Source organism: Dasypus novemcinctus, chromosome 28 (assembly GCF_030445035.2).
Source record: "Dasypus novemcinctus isolate mDasNov1 chromosome 28, mDasNov1.1.hap2, whole genome shotgun sequence".
Classification (NCBI taxonomy): domain Eukaryota; kingdom Metazoa; phylum Chordata; class Mammalia; order Cingulata; family Dasypodidae; genus Dasypus; species Dasypus novemcinctus.
In genome coordinates this window covers 9,577,102-9,590,925 of record NC_080700.1, presented here as the reverse complement: position 1 = coordinate 9,590,925, position 13,824 = coordinate 9,577,102, and positions in this window count along the sequence as shown.

The following is a 13,824-nucleotide window of genomic DNA, read 5'->3' as shown; positions in this document are numbered from 1 at the left end:
TGGGACACCCATGATATATATGTTTGCATGCTTTCTGCTGTCATTTAGTTCCCTGAGACCTTGTTCAATTTTTTCCATTCTTTTCTTCATCTGTTCTTTTTATGTTCACTTTCAGAGGCCATTTCTTCAAGCTCACCAATCCTTTCTTTTGCCTCCTCAAATCTCCTATTACACGATTCTGATATTTTTTAAAAATTTCATTTATTGCATCTTTCATTTCCATAAGATCTGCTATTTTTCTATATATGCTTTTGAATTCTTCTTTGTGCTCATCCAATGTCTTTTTAGTATCCTTAATCTCTTTAGCCATCTCCTTGAATTTATTAAGGAGATTTGTTTGAACATTTATGATTAGTTGTCTCAACTCCTTTATGTCATCTGGAGACTTATCTTGTTCCTTTAACTGGGCCATAGCTTCCTGTTTCCTGTGTGGATTGTAATTTTTTGTTGGTGTCTTCGCATCTGACTTACTAGAGTATTTTTTCTGGATGCAGTTTTCTCTTTCGTTTAGGGCTTCCTATCCTTTCTCTCTTGCTGGTTGTTCAGTAGGAGCCAAGCATGTAGTTGGTGCTGTAAGCTGTGGAGGCTTCAGCTGCCCTCATTGTGCCAGGGACCAATGAAGCTTCTTCCTACTTTCTCCTTTGATTGGGACAGCGACAGAGTCACAGCTGTGTGGAACAATCCAAGTGCAGGCCTAGACTCTAGCTACCAAGAGAGACTGATGAAACTTCCTTCCCCTTCCTATCCTGCCTGGGACTGGGGTGGAGCTGCAGGTGTGGGCAATAGTCTATGCAGAGCAGTCTAAGATGACTGCAGTTTCTCTGGTAGACTTCAGATTTTAAGTCTATGCCAGCCAACATTATCTTCAGGTACCTGTACAGGCTAGTGCAAGGCTCCTTAGCACCCTCTCTGCCAGAGGTGGTGCTGAACCCTAGGCTAGGACTGCAGGGTGATCTGCATGAAACAAACTGGTTCCTGCTGACACTGAGAGTTTCAGTCAGATTGGCTTCCCCTCAGGCTGAGGGTGGAGTCAAAATGACAGCTACTGGCCTCTTTCTGACTTGGGCTGGTTCACACCCCAGCTGTTCCCAGGGTTATATCTTAGCGTGCCAAGTCTACCACTCAGTAGCCAAAATCAGCACCCAATCATCTCCTCCTGCCCTGTTTCTGGGAAATGGAGCTTCCAGTTCCAGCCACAGAACAGCTCCTGGGGTAGCTCGTGCAGACAGAGTAGGATATTCACCAGCTTCCACATCTTGGCCATTAATTTCCCAGAGAGGCTGGCACAGGTCCCCATAGCTTCCTCCCTGCTGGAGGTGGCACTGGGGCCTAGGCTATATCTACAATGTGATCTGGATGGAAAGAAGCCGGTCCCCACCAGCACTGGGATTTTCAGTCCACCCAGCTTCCCCTCGTGCCAGGTGCATAGTTAAGATGGCAGCTCCCCAACCTCTTTCTGAATTGGACAGGTTCAAACTTTAGCTGTTCTCAGGATTATACTGTAGTCTGCTGGATTTACTCATTAGTAACTGAAATTGGCACCCAGCCATCTCTTCCTCCCCTGTTTTGGGGAAGTGGAGCTTTCAATTCCAATCATGGAACAGCTCCCAAGGCAGCTCCCACTGGCAGTAACCAATAATCTAGAATTCTCTCAAGTGCTCTACTTACAAGTCTTTTCTGCATATGGGCAGTCTCCTCCTTCCACTTCTTTAAGGTTGTTGCAAGATGCTGTTCTGGTCTCCTGGAACCCCCAAACAGGTGCTTCGGTTAGCTCCAGAGAGTTCTGGGTGTTTGCTAGGTGCTCTGTAGCAGAAGCTGACTCTAGCAGCTCCTTCCTCCACTACTATCTTGCTGGTTCCCAGTGTCTTCTTAATCTCCTTTATCTCTTCCTCCATCTCCTTGAGTTATTTAGGAGATTTGTGTGGACATACGGATTAATTGTTCCAAATTTCACATTCTTTTTTAGTCTATACTCTGATCCTTTGACTGTGCCATATCATTCTTTATCTTAGAATGGCTTGTGATTTTTTTTGCTGATATCTAGCACTCTGTTTATCTTATTGCGTTTGCTCTATTGATCAATTTCTTTCTCTCATCTAGGCTTATATTACTGTTTGACTTCTTGTTTAGGGTCTACTTTGATACATGTTTAACTTTTCTATATTTATGGAATTGCCCATGTTAAATTAAAAAAACAAAAATGAAAAAAAGACAAAGCAGAAAAAGAATGAAACAAATGAAAAAAGAAAAGAAAAATAGAGGAAAGGTAAAAAATAGGAAAAAGAATAGGAAAAAATAGGAAGTAGAGAAGAGAAAAAGAAAAAAATGAGCCTCCCACTGAGGCCAAAATTCATGACCTCTTATTCAGGCCACTCTGACTTAGTTCCATTTTATTGGCCTACCATCCATTGGCAGCACTACTCCCAGATACCAAGAAGAGGAGAATTTAAAAAAATGTAAAAAAATAAATAAAACACAAGGTCTTCCCCTCAGACTACTGGTATCCAGCTTGCCCTTCCACAAACCACCTACACTAATTGTCCCACTCTCTCAACACTCCCAGGTGAGCCCCCTGTCACTATCCCCACCAGCCAATCACTCCAGAGTCCTGATGCATACCCGTGTTCAGTTAGGCCCCTCTTAATTTGATCACTTGCACCAATCTCCCCACAGCCCTGCTGCTTCCCCTCTACCTGGCTGGACACTCACTCACTGGCTGCCAACACCAAACACTTTGCAGCTCTGCCACTACCCTATGCCTGGCTTGGCTCTCCATTTCTACCACCTACTTTGATCACTCCACAGCCCTGCCACTTCCATCATAAGTAGCAAACCTACCTGTCTTCCCACTGCTCCTGTAGAATGAGTGGAATATGATGGTCACTATTCTGCCATGTTGGATTTCACTCTTGATAGATATTTATAATGAAATCACAGACTTCTTGTTATTTAACTCTGAAAAATAAAAGTTTAATATATTATTTAGCTATTAAAATGCTGGCTCAGGCATGGGGGATCAGAAAAGTAAAACCCTTCCATCTGGAAATGATACCATTTATTGCTACGTCTCACTCTACTTTGTATCTTTGGATTCCTTTTTCTCATATAGGAAGCTCAGATATAGAATATCATTCATCTTTTCACCCAGAGCTCAAGGAGAGACCAAAAGTCTCCAAACGACTTTCTGTGCTGAAAGCAAGAGTTTTTAAACATCAGCTTTTTAATGAGGGAATCAAATCTTCAAGATTGTCAACTTAAACAGTGGTCTCAAGCTATTTTTTAAATTTATCCTGTTGTCACTCATTTCTAATGCACCTATTACTTTACAGATACTAGTATAGCAGTGAGTGCAAAGATAATTTTGAACAGTAGATTTATGTAACCAAAACCACTAAATATACACTTCCATGATGGCAGTAACAAGTAATCTAGAATTCTCTCAAGTGCATAGGCAGCTGTTGATATATTTGATTAATAAGGCAAGGCCTTCTCCATAAGAGACCATTCTTTTTAACATTTTAGTTTAGTATTTTGTTTAAAACTATCTCAAACATATTCCAAAACATTTTTGTGAAGTAAAAATTTTTATCAATTACACAAAAATGATATTGACTACGACAAACCAGGACACAGCAATGCATACTATATTATCTTTTATGTAATATATATATATATATATATACACACACATACATAATACTGGATATTTTATAGAGACAGACACCTTTCTACACGTCTCCTCTGCCATTTTCTTTTGCTGAATCTGTGGTTGGCACTGGGGTTGGTGTATACTCAGGAGACTTGGATCTCTGGACTGGCCATATGCCAGCTGGGCCCTGAGCCTTAGCAGAGTGGCAACACCTACTTACCAGTTCATTGGACTTACCCAGGTCAGCTAACAGGGAGGCAAAGTTGGTCAACCACCACACCAGTAAACTGAGTTTGCCTACAACTCAGGAGAATCGCATCCATCAGCCTTGTGGGATCTAAGCTTCCTCTCAATTTAGAGGTGGAGTGGACCTCATCATCCCAGGGTCCATAGGATGAAGGGACAAAATATGGATTAGAGTGGACTTCCTGTTATTCTACAATACAACTACTGTGACTCTAGCAACGGAAGAAGCTGTATCATTGATATGGAGACAGTGACCATGGTAGTTGCTGAAGGCAGAGAGAGGGAAAAAGAAATTTGACATGGGGGCATTTTCAGGACTCCAGATGGTCCTAAATGATATTGCAGGGACATATGTTGGACATTATATATCCTGCCATAGCCTACTGAATGGACTGAGGGAGAGTGTAAACTACAATGTAAGCTATAATCCGTGCGGTGCAGCACTGCTGTAAAATGTATTCACCAAATGCAATAAATTTGCCACAGTGACAAAAGAGGTTGTTCATGTGGGAGGAGTGGGGGTTGGGAGTGGGGTATATAGGAACCTGTTATATTTTTAAATATAATATTTATGTGATCTATGTATTGTTAAAAAGAAAAAAGAAAAACAAACAAAAAACATTTATCAAATGAAAATGATATATGCTCATTAGGACATTGCTCATTATATTGGTTAATATTATTGAGATGATGCAATAATTGTCCTTCTGTGTCTGGCTTGTTTGACTGAACCTAATATCATCAAAGATCGTCCAAGTTGTCTTGTGTATCATGACTTCATTTCTTTTCACAGCTGAGTAATATACATATATATATATATATGTACACACATATATGCCACATACTGTGTAGCCATTCATCTGTTGATGGATACAAATTTGATTTCTATATTTTGGAAATTGTGAATAATGGTGCTATGAACATTGATGTGCAATTATCTTTTCATACCCTAATTTTAGAATTTCTGAGTATTTACTTCAGAGTCAGAATGTCAGTACATATGGCATATCTATATTAAAATTCCTGAGGAATCACCAGTCTTCCACAGCAGCTGCACCATTCTACTATCCCATCAACAACAAATAAGCATACTTATTTCGTCACATTTTCTCCAAAACTGGTAGTTTTCCATTTATTTTTCATAGTGGCCATTCTAATATATGTGAAATGAAATCTCATTGCAGTTTTGATAAGTATTTTTCAAATAATAAGGATGTTGAACACTTTTTCACATGCTTTTTGGCTATTTGTATTTCCTCTTTGGAAAAATGTATTCAAATATTTTTTCCCATTCTTAATATGGATGTTTGCCTATTTATTGTTTAGTTGTAGGATTTCCTTATGTATTCTGTATATTAAATCCTTATTGGATATGTAGTTCCCAAATATTTTCTTCCTTTGAGTAGACTAACTTTTTACTTTTGTGACAAAGTCCTTTGAAATATAAAATAATTTAATTTTGAGAAGGTCTCATTTATCTGTTTTTTCTTTCATTCCTCTTGCTTTGGGTGTAAAGTTCTAGAAAACATCTCTCAATACAAGATCTTGAAGAGGTTTCAGACATTCTTCTAGAAGTTTTATGTTTCTGGCTATTATATTTAAGTCCTTGAAACATTTTGAGATAATTTTTGTATAGGCTGTATAGCAGTTTGATATAGTTATGAATTCCAAAAATATATATTGTATTGTTTTTAATCTGGTCTATTACCAGGCATGATTAAATTATAATTAAGGTTTGTTGGAATAAGATGGTCATTGAGGTCTGTAAAGGATCAGTCTTTCTGGGTTCCTCTTTTCCTGGATCTTGCTTCTCTCTGGGCACAGGGTTCCTTTCTCCTCAGGAACTGTACCATTTTCCTCTGTGTTCTTACTTCCTGGGGCTCTGGCATAAGACTTCAACATCAAACCCCAACATCAAAACCTCAACATTAAAAAACCCTCCAACTCTGGCCTTTGCCATGCCTTTTATCTGTGAGTCCCTGGTGGGTGGGGACTCAACACACTATTGATCTTTATGTCATTATCATTCTGTTTTGGCCACTATAACTTTAAAATATATTTTAAAGTCAGAGAGGGAGGCAGGGCAAGATGGTGTCTGGAGTGAGTGCACCTCATAACCTCTCCTGCAAAGAAGCAGCTGAGTAGGTTTGGAGTCCTGTTGGACTGGGCTGTTTCAGGTGCTTGTAGGGCAGGAGGTGTCTGGACATCGATTTAGTGGGATGGTGACAGAGGAGATTCTTGCAAGAGGTAGAATTATGGGTCTCTTTCATGGAGGTTGGAGTTGTGGGCGGGACCCTTCTCCCTGGAGCTGGTGGCCTGGTGGCAGGGATTCCTGAAGGCTTTGCTGTGCTGGGGAGTTCCCAAGCCCTTAGCGGGCTGTTTTGGGGGCTGGCAGGGTGGGAGGTGTCTGGAAGTCGATTTGGTGAGACAGTGATGGAGGAGCTGCAGGGATCCCTGAAGGCTGTGTTGTTCTGTGGTGCTCCAAGGTCCCCTGTTAACCAGATGCATGGTTCCCAGGTCTGTGTCCCCTAAACCCTGGTGGACCACATCCCAGAGACTCACACACCTTGAGTCTGCAATGTCACAGACTTCCCATCCCTGAATCCACTGTGCTGTGAGGTCCATCTGAGGTCCTTGATTACCATAGGCCTCGGCGTTTGTTGTTGTTGTTGTTCTTTTCTTTCTCTCTCTCCTTGAACTTGGAGGAGTGAACCAGCTGTCTTGGGGAGAGTCTAGGAAGAAAGGAGAAGTGAGTCTACTGAGAAAGCCCAATTTACCTAAAAGTCCTGGGATAGAAAACTTGGTCTGGGAGAAGGTGGAGTCAGAAAATCAATTAGACCTCTCCTAGCACACCTAAGGGGGAGGGACTGTAGGAGGTGCTATCCAAGCTTCCACTAGCATATTTGGGGTTTCTGGTGAGGTTTAGGTGATCTCACACTGGAAATAAAGAGCCATAGTCCTCTGTGTTGAGTTGGTTCAACAAGGACCTACTTGAATCTCCTACTGGACCTCTCAGGCAGCTTTCCTGCTGCCTTGGGAGAGAGAAGTGAGGAAAGGAGAAAGGGGGAAAGTCAGATCCCTAAGTGTATTATTAAACTGCAAAGAGGATTCCCAGCTTAAAACTTTGGTTCTTTATTTTTTATTTTTTTGTCTTGGTTGCTAATATTGCATTGTCTCTTGGTCTTTTCTCCCATTTTTTCCCCCAAGGTCCTTTTTCATTTATTTAGTTTTTTTTCTTTTTCTTTTCTTGCTTGTTTCTCCCCCTTTTCTTTGCCCACACCCTTTTTCTCTTCTCTTTTTTCTTTTCTCTCTTTTTCTTCTTATTTATTTTATTTTCTTTATATAATAGGTGATGTAGGGAGAGCTTCACACTTGCTGTGTCTCCTCATCCTCCATTTCCACTTTTCTGTGTGTATTGATTTTGGCCACCTAGACTATCCCCTTTCCCCCACATCTTTCTATCCTCCATCATCTACTGTTTCTCTTACATTCCACCTCCCTTTCTTTGGTCCCCAAATTGTCTGACTTTTTATTTATAATACCTTTGTTCTGTTTTCTCTCTTTTATTCACTCTTGATATCATTGTCTTTCTTTTCTCTTTCCCTCTCTCCTGAAAACACTGGTTTTATAATCCATACTATATTCCTTCCTATATTCAGTTGACTGTCTCGTTATAAGTACTCTACTTACTGCTATAACTCTAAACAACTTACATGAGTCTAATATCCATTCTCCCAGATGTCACATTGTTGGTCTGTTAACATATATTACCAATACTACTTTACACATTTGCTTTTCTCACTCATTTTGGTTCCCTGGCCCTAATATTTTCTTTCAAAGTGAAATTAGCCAGCAACAAGAAAATAGAGTAAGAAGAACAAAGCGACAAAAAGAAGACATAATGCTTATGCACAAACAATAACTAATTAATCCCTAAGACTAGACAAAGAAGCTAAGGAACTGATTAAACCCATCAAGATAAAATGATGACCAGACAGCAACAAAAACTACAAACCAAACCAATAATCAGGAAATCATGGCTGAATCCAATGAACAACCTAAAAACCATTAAAGGGAGCAGAACATTGGAAAAGTAATTAAAGATCTCAAAACATATATTAGAGACAAACTTAATGAAGTAAAGGAAGGGATTAACAATATGAAGAAAACACTTGGAAAGGAAATTGCAGACATATGCAGAAATATAACATATATGATGGGGAAGAACACCACAGTTCAAGAAATCAAAAATACACTCAGCAAATAGCAGCAGATAAGAAGAGGCAGAGGAGAGAATTAGTGACATGGAAGACAGTACATCTGAAATAAAACAGATAGCATAACTGATTGATAAAAAGATAGAAAAAAATCCAGCTAGGACTTAGGGACCTGAATGACAATGCAAAATGCACAAACATACTATTAAAGGCATCCCAGAAGGAGAAGAGAAGGGAAAGGTGACAGAAGGGGTGTTGGAGGAAATAATGGCTGAAAACTTCCCAAATCTACTGAGAGAGATGGATGTACATGTCTAGGAAGCACATTGCACCCCAAACATCATAAATCCCAACAGGCCCACCCTAAGACATATACTTGTCAAATTATCCAATGCTCAAGACAAAGAGAAAATTCTAAAAACAGCAAGAGAAAAGAAAACCATCACATACAAGGGAGGCTCGATAAGATTAAGTGCTGATTTCTCATCTGAAATCATGGAGGCAAGAAGACAGTGGAATGATATAGTCAAGGTACTAAAAGAAAAAAATTTCCAGCCAATAATAATCTACCAAGCTAAGTTAGCTTTTAAAAATGATGGAAATTTCAAAATATTCACAGATAAACAGAAATTAAAAGAGTATGGCAACAAGAACCCTGCCCTTCAGGATATACTAAAGGGAGTTCTGCAGGAAGAAAAAAAAACAGGAGAGGCAGAGTTGGAGGAGAGTGTAAGAGCAACTAAAAAGACAAAAAGAGAAGGAAAAAACAAACAGAATATGACAAACACAAGTCCAAACAAAATATGGCTAGCATCAATAATTCCTTGACAGTAATAACACTGAATGACAATGGATTAAACTCACCTTTAAAAGATTCAGAATGGGACATTGGATAAGGAAATATGGCCCATCTATATGCTGTCTACAAGAAACACATCATAGACCCAGGGATTCATGGAGGTTGGAAGTGAATGGCTGGAAAACAATCTTACAAGCAAACAATAACCAATAAAAGGCAGGAGTAGCTATATTAATATCAGACAAAATAGACTTTAAATGCGAAACTATTGTGAGAGATAAAGAAGGATACTACATATTAGTGAAAGGGATAATCTTTAAAAGAAGAATGAACAATCATAAATATATATGCTCCTAACAAGGGCGCCTACAAATATGTGAGGCAAATGCTGGAAAAACTAAGTGAAAGAATAGATGCATCTACAATTGTAATGGGAGAGTTTAATACACCACTGTCAACTTTTGACAGAACATCTCAAAAGAGAATCAATAAAAACACAAAAACTTTGAACAGTATAATAGAGGAGTTGGATCTAATAGACATTACAGATCATTACGCCCAAATACAGCAAGATATACATTTTTCTCAAGTGCACATGGATCATTCTCCAAGATAGACCATATGCTAGGCCACAAAGAAAGGCTCCCACATGGAGTGAAACTGGAACTCTACAAGGGCCAGAGGGCCAGATTTCACACCAAGATATGGAAATTAAACAGCACACTCTTAGAAAAATAGTGGGTCAAAGAGGAAATCTCAAAAGAAAGTAATAACGACCTTGAAACTAATGAAAATGATAACACAACATACCGAAACTTATGGATTGCTGCAAAAGCAGCAGTGAGAGGGAAATTTATAGCCATAAATTCATAAGAAGGAAGAAAGAGAAAAAATTGAAGAACTAACTGCACATTTGGAGGAATTAGTAAAAAACAACAACAAAGTAACCCAACAGGAAGAAAACAGAAAGATATAACAAAGATAAGAGCAGAACTAAATGAAATAGAAAATAAGAAATCACTTGAAAAGATAAACAAAACCAAGAGATGGTTCTTTGAGAAGATCAATAAAATTGACAAACCCTAACTAGACTAACAAAGAAAAAAAGAGAGAAGATGCAAATACACAAAATAAGAAATGAGAAAGGAAATATCACCACTGACCCCACAGAAATAAAGACTATCGTAAGAGGATACTTTGAAAAACTATATTCCAACAAAAATGACAATTCAGAGGAAATGTACAAATTCCTAGAAACACATAAGCAGACTATATTGACGAAAGAAGAAATTGATGATCTCAACAAACCAATCACAAGAGATAGAATCAGTTATTAAAACCTCCCAACTAAGAAGAGCCCTGGTCCAAATGCCTTCATAGGTGAATTCTACAAAACATTCCAGAAAGAACTAACACCAATCTTGCTGAAAGTCTCCCAAAAAATCGAAACAGAAGGAACATTACTTAACTCATTCTATGATGCCAACCTTATCCTAGTACGAAAGCCAAACAAAGAGCACAAGAAAGAAATATTAAGGACCAATTTGTCTAATGAACCTAGACACAAAAATTCTCAACGAAATACTTGCTAACCGTATACAACAACACATTAAACGAATTATACACCATAACCAAGTGGGATTCTTTCCAGGTATGCAAGGATGGTTCAACATAAGAAAATCAATCAATGTAATACACCATATAAACAGACTGAAGGAAAAAAAAATCACATGATTATATCTATAGATGCAGAAAAAGTATTTGACAAAATACGTCACACTTTCTTGATAAAAACACTGTAAAAGATTGGAATACAAGGAAATTTTCTGAACATGATAAAGAGTATACATGAAAAACCCACAGCCAACATCATTTACAATGTTGAAATACTGAAATTCTTCCCTCTAAGATCAGGAAAAGACAAGGATACCCAATATAACCTCTTCTATTTAACATTGTCTTAGAAGTATTTGTTCGAGCACTGAGGCAAGAACCAGGTATAAAAGGCATTCAAATTAGAAAGGAAAATGTCAAAATTTCATTATTTGCAGATGACATGATCCTATACATGGAAAACCCTGAGAGGTCTACAACAAAGCTTCTAGAACTCATAAATGAGTTTAGTAAAGTCGCAGGTTAAAAGATCAGTGCGCAAAAATCAATAGTATTTCTGTACACCAATAATGGGCCAGCTCAGGAGGAAATCAAGAAACAAATACCATTTATAATAGTAAATTAAAAAATCAAATGCCTAGTATTAAATTTAACTAAATATGTAAAATACTTATTTTATATTATACTTATATAATATGTAAAATACTTATACACAGAAAACTACACAACACTGTTCAAGGATATCAAAGAAGACCTAAATAAATGGAAGAATATTCCCTGTTCATGGATAGAAAAACTAAGTATTAATAAGATGTTTATCCTACCAAAACTGATCTACACATTTGATGCAAACCAAATAAAAATCAACACAGCATTCTTTAAGAAACTAGAAAAACAACTATGAAATTTATTTGGAAAGGAAAGGGGCCCCGAATAGCCAAAGACATATTGAAAAAGAAAAAACGAAATTGGAGGAATCACACTACCTGACTTCAAAACATACTACAAAGCTACAGTAGTGAAAACACATTGTATTGGCACAAGGACAGACAGATAGTCCAGTTGAACTGAATTGAGAGTTCTGATATAGGTCCTCATATAAATAGTCATATAATATTCGATAAAGCCATCAAACCCTTTCAACTGGGAGAGAATGACCTATGCAAAAAATGGTACCTGGAGAACTCGATATCCATATGCAAAGAATGGCAGAAGATTATCATCGCACACCTTATACAAAAATCAACTCAAAATGGATCAAAGACCTAAATCTAAGAGTCAAGACCATAAAGACTTTGGAAAGCAGTGTAGGGAAGCATATACAAGACCTTGTAATAGGAAATGGCTCCATGAGCTTCACACCAAAAGCACGCACAGCAAAAGAACAAATAGATAAATGGGACTTCCTCAAAATTAAAGCCTTCTGCACCTCAAAGGAGTTTGTCAAGAAAGTGAAAAGAGAGCCTAAACAATGGGAGAAAATATTTGGTAACCATATATCTTAGAAGAGACTTATAACCTGCCTATATAAAGAACTCCTCTATCCTGAAAATAAAAAGACAAACAACCCATTTAAAAAATGGGAAAATGATTTAAACAGACATTTCTCCAAAGAAGAAATACAAATGACTAAAAAGCACATGAAAAAATGCTCCAAATCTCTAGCTATCAGGGAAATGCAAGTCAAAACTACAATGAGATACCATCTTACTCCCATAAGATTGGCAGCTATGAAAAAAACAGAAGACCACAAATGCTGGAGAGGATGTGGAGGAATGGGAACACTCATCCAGTGCTAGTGGGAATGCAGAAGGTTCCAGCCATTCTGGAGGACAATTTGACGTTTCTCAAAAAACTTGCCATATATTTGCCATATGACCCAGCAATTCCACTGCTGGGTATGTGCCTAATAGAACTGAAAACAAGGACACAAACCAATATATGCACACCAATGTTCATAGCAGCATTGTTCATTATTGCCAAAAGTTGGAATCAACCCAAATGCCCATCAACAGATGAATGGATAAATAAAATGTGGTATACACATACAATGGAATACTACTCAGCTTTAAGAATGAATACACTACAAACACATGTGATAACATGGATGAATCTTGAGAACCTTATGTTGAGTGAAGCAACCCAGGCATTGAAGGACAAATACTACATGACCTCACTGATATGAAATAAGTAAACCAAGCTGCCTCAGAGAGCTAGATACAGGATGATAGGCTTAAAGGAAAATTGGGGGTAGAGGAAAGATGCACAACTGAGCAGAATCTAAGAGACAGATGAAGTAGATACAACTCCAGGTATTGGTTCCTTTGAGGGCTAAAGAGACCCACGGGCTATATGGTCATGGCAGATGGGGTTCACTGCCATGTCAGATGGCCCTTCTTTGGAGCTAGTGTTTCTGCATGATGAAACTGGATTCAGATGGAATCTCTTTTCATTAGACTTTCATGCTACTTTACTGGAATTGTAGTTGGTGTTGGGGTTTAAGATATATTTAGGGGATTTGCATCTCTGGACTGACAATATGATAGCCAGGCCCTGAGCCTCAACAAGACTTCAGCTCCTACAATCTGATTTATTGGACTCACCTCACTCAGCTAAGATGGAGTTGAAGGACAACCACCACACCATGGAGCCTAGAGTGCCTACAACTGAAAGCAGGAGGATTGCATCCAGTATCCATGTGGAATCTGAGCCTCCTCTTGACATAGAGATGCCATGGACATAACCAATCCAAGGTCTACAGAGAAAAGGTGGCATTGGAGTGGAGTGGGAAAAGTGGACATGGTGGCTGATATGGGTATGGGGAATGGCAGGAAGAGATGAGATGTGGAGGTGCCTTTGGGACTTAGAGTTGTCCTGGATGGTGCTTCAGGGGCAATCACCGGACATTGTAAATCCTCCCAGGGCCCACTGGATGGAATGTGGGAGAGTATGGGCCATGATGTGGAACATTGACCATGAGGTGCAGAGATGCCCAGAGATTTACTTACCAAATGCAATGGATGTATCATGATGTGGGAGTGAGTGTTGCTGGGGGGGGAGTAGTGGTGTGGGGGTGGTGGGGTTGAATGGGACCTCATATTGTTTTTTTAATGTAATATTTTTACAAAATCAATTTAAAAAAAGGAAAAAATAAAATAAAAAAATAAAAAAAAGGAAAAAGAAAAGGGAAATGGAAAAAAAAAGATGACATCTACATGGGTGAAATCTATGATGAGCTGGAGGTGACTATTTGTACAAGGAAGGGATAAAATGGGGGTGTAGGGTGATTTTTGGGTGGA